The following is a 6,000-nucleotide window of genomic DNA, read 5'->3' as shown; positions in this document are numbered from 1 at the left end:
TCAGCCTGCCAGAAAATTTGTCTGCTGTGCATGATGTCTTTCATGTGTCTCAGTTGAAGAAGTGCTTGCGCGTGCTGGAAGAGCAGTTGTCAGTGGAAGGTCTTGAAGTCCAGGAGGACTTGACCTACACAGAGAAACCAGCGCAAATCCTTGAGATCGCAGACAGAGTCACCCAAAGGAAGACCATCAGAATGTGCAAGGTCAGATGGAATCACCACTCTGAGGAAGAAGCAAACTAGGAGCGTGAAGATGATCTGATGGCTAAATACCCAGAGCTCTTTGCTAGCCAACCCTGAATCTCGAGGGCGAGATTCTTTTAAGGGGGATAGGTTTGTAACGCCCTGAATTTGGGGGTAGAATTTTTTCTTCTTTTCCCTCACCAAATTCGGGTGTTACCCTTTCCTTTTCCCTTTTCTCCTCGCTAAACCTTGATCTTTTTCCAAAGTTATAGCGGGACTCGGCTTGGGATCCCATGTAAAGCAAAACCCTAAAATACTCTATTTTGGTGTGATGCACCATGTCGAACCATGCATACTTTTTGATTGTTTAAAAATGTGAATGCATTCATCTAGAGAAAAATAGATTTTAGAAAAAGGAAAACCTTTTTCTTCTCCTCTCCCCCCTCCTTCCCCATTTTTGGCCCAGCCGCCCCCTCCCCCTCGCGCCGTGGGCCGCCCCGGCCAGCCCAGCGCCCCCCCCCCCCCCCCCCCCCGCGCGCCCCATTTGGGCCCAAAGCGGCCCAGCCGCCCCTCCCCTCCCCCTCCTCCCAAATTCTCTCTCTCCCCTCCCCTGCGGGCCCCGCCCGTCATCCCCTGCCCTGCCCTAACCACGCCCCCTCCCCTGCGCGGTAGGCCCCCCTCCTCCCTCTCCTCTCCCCCCTCCCTCCCTCTCCCCGGCCATGGCGCCCCGTCCCCGGCCATGGTGCCCGCGCCCGGCTCGACCGCCCCCGCCCCAGCGAGCCCGCCCCGCCCTCGCGCCGCCCCCCGGCGAGCCGCCCCGTCCCGACCTCGCTCGGCCCCGGCTCGGTCGCCCCCGCCTCGCCCTCGTGCCCCCCCCCCCGGCGAGCCGCCCCCACCCCGCCCCGGCTCGGCCGCCCCCACCGCGCCCGTCCCCGGCGAGCCCGGCCCCGCCGCGCCCGCCTCAACCCCGGCTATGGCGCCGCCGCCCCGGCCACCCCGCTCCGGCTCCGGCCGCCCCGCCCCGTGCGCGCCTGCCCGACCCCGCCTCGGCCCCGGCCGCCCTCGTCCCGCCCCCGGCTGCGCCGCCCCGGCCCCGCGCCGCGCCCGCCCCGCCCGTGCTCCGTGCTCGCCCGCCCGCCCCGGCGTGCCTTGCTCGCGTCGTGACGGCCCCGGCGCGGCCTCGAGCTCGGCCCAACATGCCTATGGCGCGCGGCCTTGAGCTCAACCAGCGCACGACCCCGACGTGCGCACGGCTAGTTCGCGGCGCATGCGTGCGGCCTTGCGCACGTGCTCGCGTAGTGCGCAGTGCCTTGGCACAACCCGTCGTGGCTTCGTCTACCCCCCAGACGTCCCCGTCTACCCCCCTATATTTTATGCGTGCTAATCACATTGCTCATGTTAATAAAATAGGAAACTCAACTTAGAAATTGGTTACGTTAGTTAATTTATATAGCTAATCGTCTATCTCATTTAATGTTAACCTACTAAAAGTGGTCACGTTTCTATTAGTGCATGTAGCTAATCCTAATTATTGGAGCTAAGTAGAACTAGAGCATGTAACGTCTAGTTATTCTTCTACCCGTAATGCGCCTCGAGCATAAGCTTAAACCCCTGCGAGACCTTTCCCCATTTCTTTCTAACCATGGTAAATGCAATATCGCATGTCATATTCTTTGCATGTTTAATCTACTGGTTCTCTTGTATGGTGTACTGTTGGTTTCCTAATTTCAATGGATGGATGTATGTATGTTTGCACTCGCATAGAGAACGATCCGGTTGAAGAGCCCGAGGAACTAGCAGGAGAAGCCCCTGAGCAGCAGTCGGTTGGTGGAGGCAAGTGTCCCTTGACCTATCTCTGTCCTATTCATTCTTTAATTCACCTCCCGCATTACACATTTATGCCTAAGGATGTACTAGCTTTGTTATCCATATCCTTGTTTACCTATTTGGGTTGGATTATTATTGTTTAGCTTTATGCTATTGCTCAACTCTAATCAATGAACATGATGAGATTTATCAATGATACGTTGTTTTCCCTCTTCTTATTGTGGCCTTTAAGGGGGCTCGAGCGGTTTCTCGAGTGCCTCTCCGTAAGGACCTGTTCTTTGGATGACCGCCCGGGAAAATAGTGCAACCATGAGGGTGGAATGGGGTGCCCTTAGCTGAATAATTAGAGGATCCGGGGTGTAGTTCGCTTAGCCGTCGTGCCGTCAATGGGGCTCGGTGTATGCGGCTCGCTCTGCCAAGTTTGGGTTCGCCCCTTGGGGAGGAGTGTGGTGCATTTAGGAAACCTAACGGGTGGCTACAGCCCCGGGGAGTCTTTGTAAAGGCTACGTAGTGATGCCCTGCTAGACCACCTAGGTAGTGGTCAATGGGGAGTAGCTCTCTCCGGGCAAAAAGGGAATCACGGCTTGTGGGTAAAGTGCACAACCTCTACAGAGTGTTTGAAAACTGATATATCAGCCGTGCTCGCGGTTATGAGCGGCCAAGGGAGCTCCAGTGATTAGTGGTACTTGATCAGAGACATTTTGGTTTACAGGTGGCAATGAGACTGATGGTTTTGGTTATGACTATGGTGCTGGTAAGTGGTATTCTTTCCGTTTGGAAAGGGTACATCGGGCTAATAACTTGGGTTAATACTAAAACCTGGCTTTCTACTAGTAAATAATAATCTGACCAACTAAAAGCAACTGCTTGACTTATCCCCACATAAAGCTAGTCCACTACAGCCAAACAGGATACTTGCTGAGTATGTTGATGTGTACTCACCCTTGCTCTACACACCAAACCCCCCCATCCCCAGGTTGTCAGCATTGCAACCACTGCTCAGGAGAAGATGAAGTCATGGAAGGAGACTTCCAGGAGTTTCAAGACTACGACGAGTTCTAGGCGTGGGTTAGCGGCAACCCCCAGTCGGCTGCCTGTGAAGGCCGCGTTTATCTACGTTTCTTTTCCGCACTTTGATTTATTGTAAAGACTATGTGGATGTCTCAGACATATGATGTAATCGACTATTTCCCTTTTTAATACTATTTGAGCACTGTGTGATGATGTCCATGTTATGTAACTGCTGTGTACGTGAATTGCTGATCCTGGCACGTACATGGTTTGCATTCGGTTTGCCTTCTAAAACCGGGTGTGACAAGCGGGCTTGGCGTCTTTCATCCCAAACCTCTTGAGAAGATCCTGAGTGTACTTCGTTTGGGAGATGAAGGTGCCATCTTTGAGTTGCTTCACTTAGAATCCAAGGAAGTAGGTCAACTTGCCCATCATCGACATCTCAAACTTTTGAGTCATCACCCTGCTAAACTCCTCACAAGACTTTCGATTAGTAGAACCAAATATTATGTCATCGACATAAATTTGGCACACAAAAAGATCACCATCGCAAGTCTTTGTAAAAAGAGTGGGATCAGCTTTCCCAATCTTGAAAGCATTAGCAATTAAAAAGTCTCCAAGGCATTCATACCATGCTCTTGGGCCTTGCTTAAATCCATAGAGCGCTTAGAGAGTTTGTACACATGGTCGGGATACCTGTCATCCTCAAAGCCAGAGGGTTGTTCCACGTACACCTCCTCCTTTATTGGCCCGTTGAGGAAAACGCTCTTCACGTCCATATGAAATAACCTAAAAGAATGGTGACCGACATAGGCTAATAAAATTTGAATTGACTCTAGCCTAGCCACAGGAGCAAAAGTCTCCTCGAAATCCAAACCTGCGACTTGGGCATAACCTTTTGCCACAAGTCGAGCCTTGTTTCTTGTCACCACTCCGTGCTCGTCTTGCTTGTTGCGGAACACCCACTTGGTTCCCACAACGTTTTGCTTTGGACGTGGCACCAGGCTCCAGACTTCATTTCTCTTGAAGTTGTTGAGCTCTTCCTGCATGGCCAACACCCAGTCCAGATCCTGCAAAGCCTCTTCTACCCTGAAAGGCTCAATAGAAGAGACAAACGAGTAGTGCTCACAAAAATTAGCTAAGCATGAGCGAGTAGTTACTCCCTTGCTGATGTCACCCAGAATCTGATCGACGGGGTGATTTCATTGGATCGTTGCTCGGACTTGGGTTGGAGGGGCTTGTGGTGCTTCTTCCTCCATCACTTGATCTTCCTTGGCTCCCCCTTGATCCTTGCCTTCTTCTTGAGGTACTTGATTATCTTCATGAGTTGGGGGATGCACCATTGTAGAGGAGGATGGTTGATCTTGCTCCTGTTGTTCCTGTGGTCACACATCACCTATCGCCATTGTGCAAATTGCGGCCATCGGAACTTCATCCTCATCTATGTTATCAAGATCAACTTGCTCTCGTGGAGAGACATTAGTTTCATCAAATACAACGTCGCTAGAGACTTCAACTAATCCTGATGATTTGTTGAAGACCCTATACACCTTTGTATTTGAGTCATATCCTAGTAAAAACCCTTCTACAACCTTAGGAGCAAATTTTGAATGTCTACCTTTCTTCACCAAAATGTAGCATTTGCTCCCATTACACGAAAGTAAGAAACATTAGGTTTGTTACTAGTAAGAAGTTTGTAGGAGGTCTTCTTGAGGAGGCGATGCAAATAGAGCCAGTTTATGGCGTGGCAGGCTGTGTTCACAGCTTCCGACCAAAACCGCTCGGGCGTCTTGAACTCTCCCAGCATCGTTCTTGCCATGTCAATAAGCATCCTATTCTTCCTCTCTACCACGTTGTTTTGCTGTGGTGTGTAGGGAGCGGAGAACTCGTGCTTGATGCCTTCCTCCTCAAGAAATTCTTCAACTTGTAGATTCTTGAACTCGGACCCATTGTCGCTCCTTATCTTTTTCACCTTAAGCTCAAACTCATTTTGAGCCCTCCTTAGAAAGTGCTTTAGGGTCCCTTGGGTTTCTGATTTGTCCTGCAAAAAGAATACCCAAGTGAAGCGAGAAAAGTCATCAACAATTACAAGACCATACTTACTTCCCCCGATGCTAAGGTAGGCAACGGGTCCAAAGAGGTCCATGTGAAGAAGCTCCAGTGGTCTTGATGTTGTCATCACATTCTTGTTGTGATGAGTGCTTCCCACCTGTTTCCCTGCCTGACTTGCTGCACAAGGTCTGTCTTTCTCAAAGCAGACATCAGTTAGTCCTAACACATGATCTCCCTTTAGAAGTTTATGAAGGTTCTTCATCCCAACATGTGCTAGATGACGATGTCAAAGCCAGCCCATATTAGTCGTAGCTATTAAGCATGCATCTAGATCGGCATTCTCTTTTGAAAAATCAACTAAATAGAGCTTGCCATCTAGTACACCCTTAAAAGCTAGTGAACCATCACTTCTTCTAAAAACATATACATCTACATTTATGAATAAACAATTATAACCCATGTTACACAATTGACTCACAGATAACAGATTATACCCGAGCGATTCAACTAAAAACACATTAGAGATAGAATGCTCGGATGTAATGGCTATTTTTCCTAATCCTTTGACCTTGCCTTGGTTCCCATCTCCAAAGATGATCGAATCCTGGGAATCCTTGTTCTTGACGTAGGAGGTGAACATTTTCTTGTCCCCCGTCATGTGGTTTGTGCATCCGTTGTCGATAATCCAGCTTGAGCCCCCGGATGCATAAACCTGCAAGGCAATTTACGCTTGGGTTTTAGGTACCCAACTCTTGTTGGGTCCTACAAGGTTAGTCAATATAGTTTTTGGAACCCATATGCAAGTTTTGTCTCCCTTGCATTTAGATCCCAACTTTCTAGCAACTACTTTTGCATTCTTACATGAAAGAACAAAAGAAGTGTTGCAAGCATGAAAAACAGTAGTAGGTTCATTGCACATTTTCTTAGGCAC

Source organism: Zea mays, chromosome 10 (assembly GCF_902167145.1).
Source record: "Zea mays cultivar B73 chromosome 10, Zm-B73-REFERENCE-NAM-5.0, whole genome shotgun sequence".
NCBI classification, from domain to species: Eukaryota; Viridiplantae; Streptophyta; class Magnoliopsida; order Poales; family Poaceae; genus Zea; species Zea mays.
The sequence above is the reverse complement of the archived record's forward strand: the minus strand, read 5'-3'. Positions refer to the sequence as shown.